Below are 14,858 nucleotides of genomic sequence, written 5' to 3'. Positions count from 1 at the left end.
TTTCATCATTATTGAACCAAAACTCTGGCATATGGAGTGATTTTGTTTTTGTAAGATTTGACCTGGTGGCCTATATTTTGAGTTGACCCCCCTTACCAAACATCAAACTTTGCTTACAAAAATAAATATTATGACAAAGATTCATAAAATCTGAAACAAAATTGTGACCTCTAGAGTGCTTACAAGGATTTTATATAATATAATGAAAATTATGACAATCTAAGGGCAATAATTATGACATTAATTATGTGATTTATATAAAACCAATCTTTTCACCAAGTTTCATGATGATTGGGCAAAAATGTGACTTCTAGAGTGTTCATAAGCTTTTATAAAAATAAAAGAAAACTGTACCCCCGCCCCACCCCGCCGGCCATGTTATTCAACTGACCGGAACCATTTTCAAACTCAGCTCTCATATCAAAGAAACAAATTTTCTGACCAAATTTCATGAAAATTGGGCTAAAATGTGACTTCTAGAGTGTTCACATGTTTTCACTATATACATATAGAGAAAAATGCCCAGCCCACTGGCAGCCATGTTTTTTCACCGATCGGAACCATTTTCGAACTCTTCCCATATATCAATAAAACCAATGTTTTGACCAACTTTCATGATGATCGGGCAAAAATTGCGACTTCTAGAGTGTTTACAAGGTTTCTCTATAGCCAAATAAGGAAAACTGCCCCCCCCCCCGGCAGCCATGTTATTCAACTGGAATCATTTTCGAACTCAACTCTCATATCAAGGAAACAAATGTTCTGACCAAATTTGGTGAAAATTGGGCCAAAAATGTGACTTCTAGAGGGTTCACATGTTTTCACTATATACATATAGAGAAAAATGCCCTGCCCACTGGCGACCATGTTTTTTCACCGATCTGGACTATTTTCGAACTCGTCCGAGATATCAATAAAACCAATGTTTTGACCAACTTTTATGATGATTGGGCAAAAATTGTGACTTCTAGAGTGTTTACAAGGTTTCTCTATAGCCAAATAAGGAAAACTGCCCCCCCCCCCCTCCTGGCAGCGATGTTATTGAACTAACCGGAACCATTTTTGAACTCAACTCTCATATCAAGGAAACAAATGTTCTGACCAAATTTCATGAAAATTTGGCCAAAAGGGGCAAGCGTAGGTACTTGAGTTATTATGAAGATTCATGATCCTAAGCATAAGCGTTCTTGAGTTATAATCCGGAAACCATTTTACTATTTCAGGTCACCTTGACCTTTGACCTAGTGACCTGAAAATCAATAGGGGTCATCTGCAAGTCATGATCAATGAACCTATGAACTTTCATAATCTTAGGCATAAGCGTTCTTGAGCTTTCATCCGGAAACCATTTTACTGTTTTGGGTCACTGTGACCTTGACCTTTGATCTAGTGACCTGAAAATCAATAGGATTCATCTGTGAGTCATGATAAATAAACCTATGAAGTTTCATGATCCTAGGCATAAGCGTTCTTGAGTTATCACCCAAAAACCATTTAACTATTTCGGGTAACCGTGACCTTTACCTTTGACCTAGTGACCTCAAAATCAATAGGGGTCATCTGCGAGTCATGATCAGTGTACCTATGAAGTCTCATGATCCTAGGCATAAGCGTTCTTGAGTTATCATCCGGAAACCATTTTACTATTTCGGGTCACCCTGACCTTGACCTTTGACCTCAAAATCAATAGGGGTCATCTGCGAGTCATGATCAATGTACCTATGAAGTTTCATGATCCTAGGCCTAAGCGTTCTTGACTTATTATTCGGAAACCATCTGGTGGACAGACATACTGTCCGACATGAGCAAAACAATATACTCCCTCTTTTTCGAAGGTGGGCATAAAAATGTGACTTACATAGTGTTCGATCACAAGGTTTGACCGAAACCATTTTTGAACTCAACTCTCATATCAAAGAAACAAATGTTCTGACCAAATTTCATGAAATTGGGCCAAAATGTGACTTCTAGAGTGTTAACATGTTTTTACTATATACATACAGAGAAAAATGCCCCACCCACTGGCAGCCATGTTTTTTCACCGATCCGAACCATTGTCGAACTCGTCCAAGCTATCAATAAAACCAATGTTTTGACCATCTTTCATGATGATTGGGCAAAAATTGTGACTTCTACAGTGTCTACAAGGTTTCTCTATAGCCAAATAGGGAAAACTGCCACTATATACATATAAAGAAAAATGCCCCGCCCACTGGCGGCCATGTTTTTCACCAATCTGGACCATTTTTGTTTTTGTCAGATATATCAATAAAATCAATGTTTTGCCCAACCTTCATGATGGTTGGCCAAATAGGGAAAACTGCCACAATATATGATATAGACAAAAATGCCCAGCCCACTTGCGGCCATGTTTTTTAACCAATCTGGACCATTTTCGAACTCGTCCGAGATATCAATTAATTCAATGTTTTGACCACCTTTCATGATGATTAAGGCAAAAATTGTGACTTCTAGAGTGTTTACAAGGTTTCTCTATAGCCAAATAAGGAAACCTGCCCCGCCCACTGGCGGCCATGTTTTTCAACAGACAGGAACCACTTTTGAACTCAATCAAGATATCATTAAGACAAACATTTTGACAAAGTTACATGAAAATTGAACATAAAATGTGACTTCTACAGCGTTACAAGGTTTTTCTTTTTTTGACCTAGTGACCTAGTTTTTGACCCGGCACAACCCAGTTTCGAACTCGGCCGAGATTTTATTTGGGCAAAGCTTCTGACCAAGTTTCATGAAGATGGGACAAAAAATGTGGCCTCTAGAGTGTTTACGAGCAAATTTTAACAGATGGACGGACGGACGTACAATGGACAAAGACCAGTCAGAAAAGCTCACCTGAGCAATCAGGTGAGCTAAAAAAAGCCACAGAAAATTGTAATGACAAAATAAACCATTTCACAATACCAATCATTCTGATGTCAGGCAGACAATCACTTGTTAATTATGTTCATCTTTCTTCCAGTAAATTCACAAGTATCAAAATATTTGCAAGTAATTATCCATTATGGTTCTTGACACTTGAATGTAATTTTGACACTTCTCGTCACTTTATAAACTAATGCAGAACAAGGGCTGTTTGTAAAACATGCATGCCCCCCATATGGGCTGTCCGTTGTAGTGGCAGCCATTGTGTGAATACGTTTTTTGTCACTGTGACCTTGACCTTTGACCTAGTGACCTGAAAATCAATAGGGGTCATCTGCGAGTCACGATCAATGTACCTATGAAGCGTCATGATCCTAGGCAAAAGCGTTCTTGAGTTATCATCCGAAAATCATTTTACTATTTCGGGTCACCGTGACCTTGACCTTTGACCTTGTGACCTCAAAATCAATAGGGGTCATCTGCGAGTCATGATCAATCTACCTGTGAAGTTTCATGATCCTAGGCATATGCGTCCTTGAGTCATCATCCGAAAACCATTTTACTATTTCGGGTCACCGTGACCTTGACCTTTGACATAGTGACCTCAAAATCAATAGGGGTCATCTGCGAGTCATGATCAATCTACTTATGAAGTTTCATGATCCTAGGCGTATGCATTCTTGAGCTATCATCTGGAAACCATTTCACTATTTCGGGTCACCGTGACCTTAACCTTTGACCTAGTGACCTCAAAATCAATAGGGGTCATCTGCGAGTCATGATCAATGTACCTATGAAGTTTCATGATCCTAGGCCCAAGCGTTCTTGAGTTATCATCTGACAACCACCTGGTGGACGGACTGACAGACCGACATGAGCAAAGCAATGTACCCCCTCTTCTTCGAAGGGGGGCATAAAAATATAAATGTTTTATTTTTCAAAATAGCATAGCTTTATTGACAAAATCTAGAATTTAATTTTTCATTTTAAAACTTTTTTCCAGATCAATGTCACAACAACTTTCAGCAAAATCTAAAATTTGGCAATATTTGCCATCAAAATTGGAAGCAGCAATTAAACTTGTAGAAAATGGGATGTCAAAGAAAAAAGCTGCTGATACGTTTGGTATACCGCGTACAATTCTGAAAAATAAACTGTCTGGAAAATCATCTCTAGGTTCCTCTCCAGGGCGAGCAACCATTCTTACACAGGCTGAACAGCAGGTTCTCATTGATTACTGTAAGAAGTGCCCGAGAATAGGGTATCCTCTCAAGCGACACGAAATACTTGTAGAGGTGAAGAAAGTCTTAGATCACAACGGCAGAGCTAATCCTTTCAAAATAATCTTCTCGGTAAGGATTGGTTCATTGGTTTCCGTAAACGGCATCTGGACATTTCTGAGCGTACCCCTGCAACACTTGGGCATCAACCAAGGCATCAAGGCATCAACGCAAGGCATCAAGGCATCAACGCAAGGCATCAAGGCATCAACGCAAGGCATCAAGGCATCAACATATCAAGGCATCAACATATCAAGGCATCAACGCATCAAGGCATCAACGCACAATCATTAACCAAGGCATCAATGCACAATCATTAACCAAGGCATCAATGCACAATCATTAACCAAGACATCAACACACAATCATTAACCAAGGCATCAACGCACAATCATTAACCAAGGCATCAATGCACAATCATTAACCAAGGCATCAACACACAATCATTAACCAAGGCATCAATTCACAATCATTAACAAAGGCACCAATGCACAATCATTAACCAAGGCATCAACGCACAATCATTAACCAAGGCATCAATGCACAATCATTAACCAAGGCATCAACGCACAATCATTAACCAAGACATCAACGCACAATCATTAACCAAGGCATCAACGCACAAACATTAACCAAGGCATCAACGCACAATCATTAACCAAGGCATCAACGCAAGGCATCAACGCAAGGCATCAAAGCACAATCATTAACCAAGGCATCAACGCAAGGCATCAACGCACAATCATTAACCAAGGCATCAACGCAAGGCATCAACGCACAATCATTAACCAAGGCATCAACACAAGGCATCAATGCAAGGCATCAAAGCACAATCATTAACCAAGGCATCAACGCAAGGCATCAATGCAAGGCATCAACGCAAGGCATCAACCCAAGGCATCAATGCACAATCATTAACCAAGGCATCAACGCAAGGCATCAACGCAAGGCATCAATGCAAGGCATCAACGCAAGGCATCAAAGCACAATCATTAACCAAGGCATGATTAGCATGTGGTTTGAGAATCTTCGTGCATTTCTAATAGCGGAAGTGGATGATTGGAAAAACCTCCTTCAACACATAATTAACGGGAGTGACGCCATGCAAAAAAGGTTGTGCTATTATATATTGACTAAATCATACAGAAAAACAATTTACACAACGTTATTTCTGCAGTTTAAACTTATTTTCTATATGAAGAAATCAAGTACCAAACTTAGCCGCCAAATGTCGAAATTACACTCCTTTATACATACATGTAGTGAAATGTGTTCTGAAAACCTAATGTACGGTAGTGTTTTATTGCACAAATCATCACGGAATACTTCTTTTTATATCGTTGATATGTTTTACAATTAATGATGCAGGTAATTTCGACTTACAGTTTAGTTATGCGCTTAAGGAACTTAAAGTGTTGAAATAACCTGACCTTGCTCTAGTCCTATTTCCTACATCTGGATCAATTTTAACTGTCCTGGGCACTTCCTAGCTAACAAAACAAAGAAATCCACCTTAAATGCACTCCATGTAATTTCTAAGAAACATGGGCAGTTCAAATTCTCTGGTAAAAAGCTACTGTAAACACTTTTGCACAAAATCAAGAAACATTTTCTAACTTGATATACATGTTATCCATTAAACCGTATTAATACTCAAATTTAAAACAGTGGACAACTAATTGTTTTAATTAAACAACAAAGGGAGTGAACATGCTTAATACTTTTATTTTCAGATTTAGCTGTAAAATGAAAGTGACAAGTGCAAACCTTTGTTCATAATACCAGTACATTTTATTGAATGTTAACTTGCTTAAACATATCTGCATAAGTTTTACGATTTACTTCATCACAACCAAGAATATCAGAATTAAAAAAATTATACAAGCACACTGACAAGAGAACAATAGAACAACAAATAACATGGAATACATATTCAACCTTTAATTGTCAACAAGATGAAACAAGAGTAAAAGATGGTTAACAAGTGCACCTAACTCATGAATATATCCTGTCTAAATTACAATTATCCAATATGCAAACACTTTTTATAATGAGGCCATTGCTGAATTAATCACGACCGTTAATCACAGGCGCCACCTCTTTTTTGCAATGCATTGATAAATGCTACTTCCGGGGTGGCGCTAGGGACAGGATGTTTTGAAACATCACGAATAATTCTTCATGGTGAGTAGGTTTTATATGTTTTTAAAACATATTTCGCATTATTTTTCAAATGGGGCAATGTAGTGCCATTCAGTAAAGATTTATTCATCCACACATGTACAAAAACATAAAATAATAACCCATTTGAAAACGTGATGACCTTTACAAGATGTGGCATGGTGATGTTTTTAAAAGAAAATCAATGTATTTTGCCTGTGTGACGAGCACATTTTAACCAAATGAAATCGCTAGAAACATTAAACAATTGCTTTGAACACCTTAAAGTTGTTCAATGCACAGAAACATTGGCTTCAATATTTATAATGCATACATGAATTGTTAGTGCAATTTAGTACAATTATACTGTAAATACATACCAGTAAAAGTAGTAGTTTGTTTTAAAACTTTTTTTATGCAATCCAAAACATTGATTTTTTTTTTCAAATAAAGCCTTCTGTATGGATCTGCAAACAAAATACTAATTTTTACTCTTTTTTACAACAAAGCTCCAACAAATAATTAAGTCTTGATTTCGTTTATGTTCATACAAATGGTCAATCAAAGACTTTGTCAATTGGAAAGTTTCCACAATAAGCAAATATAAATCAAGGTGCGTTTTATTCAAAACAAAATGTACAAGTTTAAAATCAATAATAAGAAAAAGTATTAAAACCACAATTCAATTTTGAAGGCAATGAAATATTAATTTCTTAAATTTGTATTATGTTCATCAAAAACTGAAATAGCATACCTAAGACGTGTGACCACATAACTGTAAAGATAGTTATCTATACATTTATTATGAATCCCCCTTAAAAAAGTTTAAAGATTCCCAAGTTGAAAATTCAATTGTTATATGAAACTTTTTTAATGCCATTACATGCTTTCATCCACTTTCATTTTTTGCATTTAAAGTTATACTTTTTTTGCGTTGCAGCCACATGTTAGAAACAGAATATTTAGTGTGTGTTGTTTGACGCATGTAAGATTTCAATGAGATCACTCTGTTTCAGAAAAACTTATTTGATGCTCCTTATACTTAAACACATCAACAAATTATATTAACATAAAGCAAAGCTCTTTTTTCTCATTTGTATTAATACTGAAGGATACTGTTATAAAGGGGCCTTTTCAAATTGACAAAATTGTTTCAGATTCGCAAATTTTCATTGTAGTTATGATATTTGTGAGGAAACAGAAATACTGAACATAAAGCATGCTCTAAAATATCCATTTTATGCATCTTTTGACTATTTAACAAGAGCTGTCACCATAGGATGACTTATGCCCCCTATAAACGCTTGATAGAAGTTATGAGTTTTTTTCGAAACCTAAACGCGGACCCTAAGTTCAAGGTCAAGGTCACAGGGGTCAAAATATGTGAGTGAATGGAAAGGCCTTGTCCATATACACATGAATGCCAAATATGAAATTGCTACCTGAAGCGACATAGAAGTTCTGAGCTTTTTTTTAAACCTAAATGCAAAGTGTGACGGACAGACGGACGGACAGTCCGATCACTATATGCCCTCCTTCAGAGGCATAAAAACCTGAACATAATGAAGAGTTGCAACGCGAAACGATTGAACACTTTGGAGAGTTTTGTTGTTGTTGTTTTATTTGTTTAATTAATCGTTCATTGTATGAGCGCGCATGGCCAAGTGGTCTAAGAAATAGACTTTTTACTCCAGGTGTAAGTGGTTCGAGCCCAGTTGAGGGTTACTTTTTTTCTTTCTTTAATTTTATTCTTGTTTTTTTACTGGAGCTTTTTAGATCCAAGTTTTAAATTTATCAATATAAAGCATTTAATGACAAAGTTCAATACATGCCAAAATCTGTGAAAAGGCCCCTTTAAACAGAGGGACCGATATTTCGAACCCACACCTGTAAGGCATTCTTAGTTACCAAAAACTTTCAACAAGAAGAAAGCCACAAAAAATTGTAATGACAAAATAAACCATTTTACAATAGACCGTTCCATAATTTAGTCATTACATAATTATCTCCCCTGAATTCTCTCCGCGTCCGCCATTACACTGCTGCTTAACAATCGGTAACATATATAAGAGAGCACGGATTATTCAACGGATGAATTTCTTTCTAAATTCTAAGGCCGTCATTACATGGTATTGGTTGTCTTTGAAAACTAACACATTAAAAAAAGCATTTAATTATATTAAATGCAATATTTTTCATTTGATTATTTGCATCAATCTTTAAATCGTGTATGCCTTTGCATCTCAGTGTTTAATTGCCACTTTGTTCTGCATAATCCGATTATCTCGTTATGATCAGATATTGTCCAGACTTAACTAACCACATGGTGTCATAAACCACACTGGGTGGCAGATGACAGTCTGATCATTAAACACAATTGATGATGCCACAATGTCTCATCTTCCTGGTAGTATTAAGCAGTCATTTGGTAAGATAATTTACCTCCGACATACTTAACAGTTGCGTAAATTAGATATGTTACATATTTTACAAATTAAAAGTTATGTCCTATATAGAATATCAGAAATTGTACACCGTAAAGATACTAGCCCGTTTAATTTATGAAAAAATAAAGTATTTACAAAAAATAAAAATAAAACATTTAACGTATTTAGCGGGTATCGGTTAATTAAAACTACGTCATTCCGTATGAAGATTTGATGTTACGGCAATGCACGAACGATATCATAAAAACAAGAAATTACATTTGACACCAAACAGAGGTAAAAAATATTTCAAAAAATATATATGTATATAAATTTATGTGTGTTAAAATGTTAGATATGTGTCACTCATACTCACTAGTAACGAGGTTTCAATATACATGAGTACACAGTTCAATTTGCATCATATGAAGTTGTGTTTTTTCAGTTGTATGTATATATTCCTCAATAGCGTCATTCTTTGTACAAAACCCATCAAATTAAAATTACATGTAAATACTGACATGTCCTTTGCTTTTAATATGGCTTTGTAGTATGTTTATTTTCAAAGCACTCCTAATTACACTTTCTAACACTCATTTATTTATCACACTAGCATACTCATGCCATTGATAATTATATTTTTATAATTAGATGTATTACTATTGTAATTTATTGAACCTTTTCTGCAAAAAAATATTACAACTTATGCATAGTGCTCTTTGTTGTGTCAAATTGTCGGCCTTTCAGTCTTCAGAAAATCTTTAATTTGATGCTTATGCCGCGTTTTTAAAGTTGCAAATAAATGTATTAATAAATTCGTTTGGCGCTTAATAATATATTTTTGAAATATTATTTAGGTGGTTTTTTTCGGAGGTTTTTTTGTGTGGATTAATTGACTAAACAATTGGTGTCGTTATCCATATGTTTTGTGTTACTTCAAAGACCTATAAAATACATTTTTTAGTATTTTTAGCTTTATAGCTGTTAAATGATTCAAAGATGAAAATATAGATGTATTACATAGATCACATTCTCTTCATCTTCCGAGTAATCACATAAAAGGTCGTCAAGATCAATATCACTCTCTCATGATAAAGAGCTCGTTTTTTAACGTGACAAAATTCCATCTAAAAAAATTAAATATAAATCCAAACCACAATTTTTTATCTCTGATATCAGTTAGAACAAGAAAAATAATGGAAGGCGTATCAAAAATATCATACTTAATATAATATGTTATGATTTTGGAATGTAGATTTTTACCAAATGAGACCAATTACAAACAATTAGCGGTAACTAATTGCGCGAGAATCTTTATATAAGTATTAATTAAAATATAATCTGCTTGATGTTGCGGCTATTAAAATCAACGCAACAATACATGCGTGAATTGTTTGTGAAACGTTAAAAGTAACAAGTCTAATCAAAGACATAGTATGAGCGACTGAACCGGCAAATTTTCGCCGATGATTACCACTTGATTACAGATAAAAAAAACAAATATACGAAAGCATTTTAAACATTTTATTTGTAACAATCAATCTCAACTTCAAACAATCATTTAAACAACAAAAATGTGATAATCGCCTCACATTAATTCATTAAGTAATTTATTTATCCGACAACGGTGAAGCGGGTATTCTCTACGTCTTTGGCTTTTGGAATCGCAGACTCGCACAAGTTAGCACCAGTGTAATGGCGGACAGTCACGTGACTGACAATATTGCGGCGGTCAATTTATCGATTATGGAACGGTCTATACAGACCATTCTGATGGTTAATCGGGCAGACAATCACTTGTTTATTATATTCATCTTTCATCCAGTAAATTCAGAAGTATTTCCACATTTTTACACCTACCTATTTAAACTGGCAAACAAAGTAATTATCCATTTTGATTCCAGACACTTGAATGTGTAAAGAAAGATATCTTTCATAGCTCTGAGGATTGTGAAAGCATTCAACATATATGCCAAAATCATTTGGATGAAACATGGCATGTTGAAAGACAAAAACCAATTCAAATACCCGGTACTTGCACAAACTGTGATCTGGGCAATACTATTTCCATAGTTACCTTAATGATATTAGATTTATACAAGAGAAGTGTTTGCCAGAACACGATGCCCCCTACTGAGCCGATTTGAAGACATATATTTGACCTTAAAGGATGACCTAGCTTGACCTTTTACCACTCAAAATGTGCAGCTCCATGAGATACACATGCATGCCTAATATCAAGTTGCTATCTTCAATATTGCAAAAGTTATGTGCAATGTTAAAGTTTTCGGACAGACTGACTGACTGACGGACAGCTCAACTGCTATATGCCACCCTACCGGGGACTTAAAAATGTTCTGACAAATTTTCAGGACGAATGGACTAAAGATGTCACTTCTAGAGAGCTAACAAGTCTCTTCTAAATTTGATCTTATGACCTAGTTTGTACCTCATATGACCCCATTTTGAACTTGACAGAAATTTCATTGGGACAAATGTCCTGATTGTGTTTTATGAAGATTGGAGAATAAATGTGGCCAATAGTGTTTTAACAAGGTTTCACCAAAGCCATATAAGGAAAACTGCCCGACCCTTGGTGGCTATGTTTTTCAATGGACCAGAACCATTTTCAAACTCTATCTAGATATCATAAGAACAAATCTTCTGAACAAGTTTCATGAAGATTAGACTAAAAATGTGACTTAAAAAGTGTTAACAAGGTTAAGCCATATAAGGAAAACTGCCTTGCACCCCATTGCCATGTTTTTTCAATCAACCGAAACTATTTTTTAACCAAGCATTGTGTTCACAAGTACAAATGTTCTGACTGTGTTTCATGAAGATTTGACTATAAATGAGACTTTGCGTGTGAACAAGCTTTTTCAATTATTTTACAAAGTGACCTCATGTGACCCAGTTTTAAACTCGTCCAGCATAAAATTGGGATGATTGTTTTGGCCAAGTTTCATGAAGATTGGACAATAAATGTTGCCCCTAGAGTGTTAATAAGGTAAAAATTGACGACGCACAATACAATACAAATACACTTGTATAGCGCAAAAACTATAAATATTCTATTGCGCTTCACAAATCGTCCTATATACACAGATTGAGATATCATTTAGTGAGCTTGCAGGTTACAAGAATGCATCTAAGTGTTGTAGAATTGCTCAAATAGGTAGGTTTTGAGCTTGTTCTTAAATGTTGTTTCCGAGGCAGCCAATTTCAAATGTCCGGGAAGCACATTCCACCATTTCGGTCTTACCACTCCTAGTTACCTGTTGGCGATCTTTGGTCTATGCCTTAGCACACGGAACTGGATGCCTACTGATGATCACAAGCAGTAGCTTCCTTGTGCATGTGTGGATATTGATGGGAGGTACATAGCCGCAGTGCCTTTCACAACACGGAAAACAATGACAGGCACTTTGAATATTATTCTTGCCTGCACGGGCAGCCAATGTAATCGTTTTAGCAAGTCGGAACTACGTTCTTCATATGATGCGCAGGTTACTAACCTGGCAGCATTGTTTTTAATTCTTTGTAATTTGTTCAACTGATATGCCAGAATGTCAGCAAAGAGTCCATTACATAAATCAAGATGAGAGAGAATAAGACCATGAACAAGAATTTCAGTGGATTTTTGTGTCAAGTGTTTCCAGATACACTGCAAGTTTCTTAATGTGCAGACCAAAATTTAAGATACTTGACGTATGCACTCCAAGGTCGCGAATATTGTCCACACACTTCATTTCACAACCACCAACAGTCACACTAGTAATGTTCAGCTTTTCTCATTGTTGTGTTTTCCCATAAGCTATAATTTTAGTCTTAGCATTATACATTTTGAGCTTGTATTTAGTCATCCAGTTAAGGATATTTTCAAGACAGTCATTCAGTTGGTTAATGATGATAGATTCACTTTGTTGATTTCCAGCTTTTATTTTACAGGCAACTTTATGGTTATCAGCATAACCATAAAGGTCAGCTGAATAGTTTCGAACAACCCTCTTTAGCCCAGCGATATACATTGTGAAGATAACCGGGCCGGCGCAAGAGCCATGTGGGACGCCAAAGTGTAGTGGCATGGTGTCAGACGAAGCATTGCCAATCTTGACCTTCATGGTTCTGTCAGTAAGGTAGAATTTAATCCACCTGAGTGCAGCGATGGTAATGCCGAAGTCATCTTGCATCAGCTGAAGAGCTGGAGGAATGTCTATCGTGTCAAATGCAGCCCTGAGGTCAACCACCAATACAAGTGTCACGAGATTCAGATCCACTGATTCAAGAATATCACCGTACATCTTCAGAATTGCTGTTTCAACTCCCTGATATCTCCTGTAAGCACTTTGATACTGGGGTAGAAGATTGTGGATGTCGACATGATTAGTTATTTGTGACAATGCTGCCTTCTCGAGTACTTTGGAAAGAAATGGGAGATTGGATACAGGGCAATAACTCTGGGATTCTAAGGGAAGACTTTTCTTCTTCAAATGAGACTTTTGAGAGCACCCTTCCACTCATTTGGAAATGAGCCATATGTAAGTGATTTATTCACAATTTCAGTAACAATAGGTATGAAGAGATTTAAGTTGTCTTTCAGTTTTTGAGTAGGAATAACATCTAATTCACACGTTGAAGATTTAGATTTCATTATCAATTTAGAGACTTCATTCTCCCAAAATTGGCCATAAATCACCGAACATTGCAAGTGGCAATCTTGAATCAGATGACTGAATGTTTGATGAATCATGGCAGAGGTGTAAAATTTTGCTTAAAGCAACTCGCTCTGCAGGGCCACCAGTTTGTAAAAGCAGGTCGCCCATACTGATTTTGTGGTCACCTTGCATTTTTCACAGCAAATATGTATAATTAATATTAGTGTTAAAAACAATACAATTGTTTACTTGACAAGCTATTATAATTATGTCTGTAAATATTAACCATGTCTGACTTGTGTAAATAAACAATATGACCAAAAATTGTCACTTTTATTTTCAAGAAAACTATCCAGTTTGAAATATACCCAACGTTTTCTTTTTGACTGCTCATAATTCCGTTGTTCTATCTTTCGTTTGTTTATTTGATCAGATTTTGGTGTATCACTATCTTTATTATCCTAACAATTATTGGCTCCTAAAAAGTAACGAATGTTGATTTGTTTGAACGAGGGCATAATGCAGGAATATAAACAAAGTACCAATAAACATAACCCCACGCGCACTGCATACAGCGCAGCATTTCTATCATTTTTAAATGACTGCACAGTCTATTAACATGACAACCAGACTAGCACATGTTACCTAATCAAAGCACTAGCTGATCTAGTTATGCGGTCGCCCGGCAGTGAGTATTTTGGAGATTCCATTCGCCCGAGGCTAAAATACAGTCACCAATGCGAGCGGGTGACCGTTATTTTACACCCCTGCATGGTGAACAGAGATTTTGTCAAGAGTGTCCCGCAAATCGGCAATCTTGTCTGCGAAGAATTGGAGAAAATTATTGGCCAGTGTGGTATCATCAGTGCCAGGAGGCAACTGATTTTTCGTGTATCAGCCCAATAAGGTTGAAGTTACCTTGTACAGTTGTTTCACATTACCTTCTGTACCACCTACCACATTTTGATAGTACTTGTCCTTTGCGGCAAAGAGTGCAGACGTGCAGCTATCTCTGACACCTTTTGTAAACAGCCTTCAACTTCCAGATTTATCATTCAGATAAAGATGTTCAATCTTTCGTTTGTATTGCTTGAGAATTCTAAGATATGGGGAATACCAAGGAACAGTTGGTCTACTGATGAGATTCTTCACAACAACAGGGGCATGTTTGTCTCTGATCTGTGTTGTTGTGTCTGAGAATGACAAAACCAAGTCATCAACACTACAGGAATTAGCTGAAAGATTGCTCAACTGTGCAAGATCATGCTGTACTGCATCTTTATTCACAGCTTTCCAATTACAGTAGCTCACGGATTTTCTAGATAATGGAGGACGAAGCTGTTCAATAAAGCAGCTTACAAAGCAGTGGTCAGATAAGTAATAGGCAGCCAGAGGCTCTGTCACACTGGTATGTGTCACCCTTTCAAGTGATTAGGCAGCCAGAGGCT

At 36.3% G+C, this 14,858-nt stretch overlaps 1 protein-coding gene across 4 annotated transcripts in view; it reads right to left on the bottom strand.

The window, feature by feature from the left end:
- LOC127866621 (cytochrome c oxidase assembly protein COX18, mitochondrial-like) overlaps positions 1 to 14,858 on the bottom strand; it is a 284,996-nt gene that overhangs the window by 16,973 nt on the left and 253,165 nt on the right. The gene's annotated exons all lie outside the window — the stretch shown is intronic.

The sequence above is a fragment of the Dreissena polymorpha genome, chromosome 2, assembly GCF_020536995.1.
Source record: "Dreissena polymorpha isolate Duluth1 chromosome 2, UMN_Dpol_1.0, whole genome shotgun sequence".
Lineage (NCBI taxonomy): Eukaryota > Metazoa > Mollusca > Bivalvia > Myida > Dreissenidae > Dreissena > Dreissena polymorpha.
The sequence above is the reverse complement of the archived record's forward strand: the minus strand, read 5'-3'. Positions and strand labels throughout refer to the sequence as shown.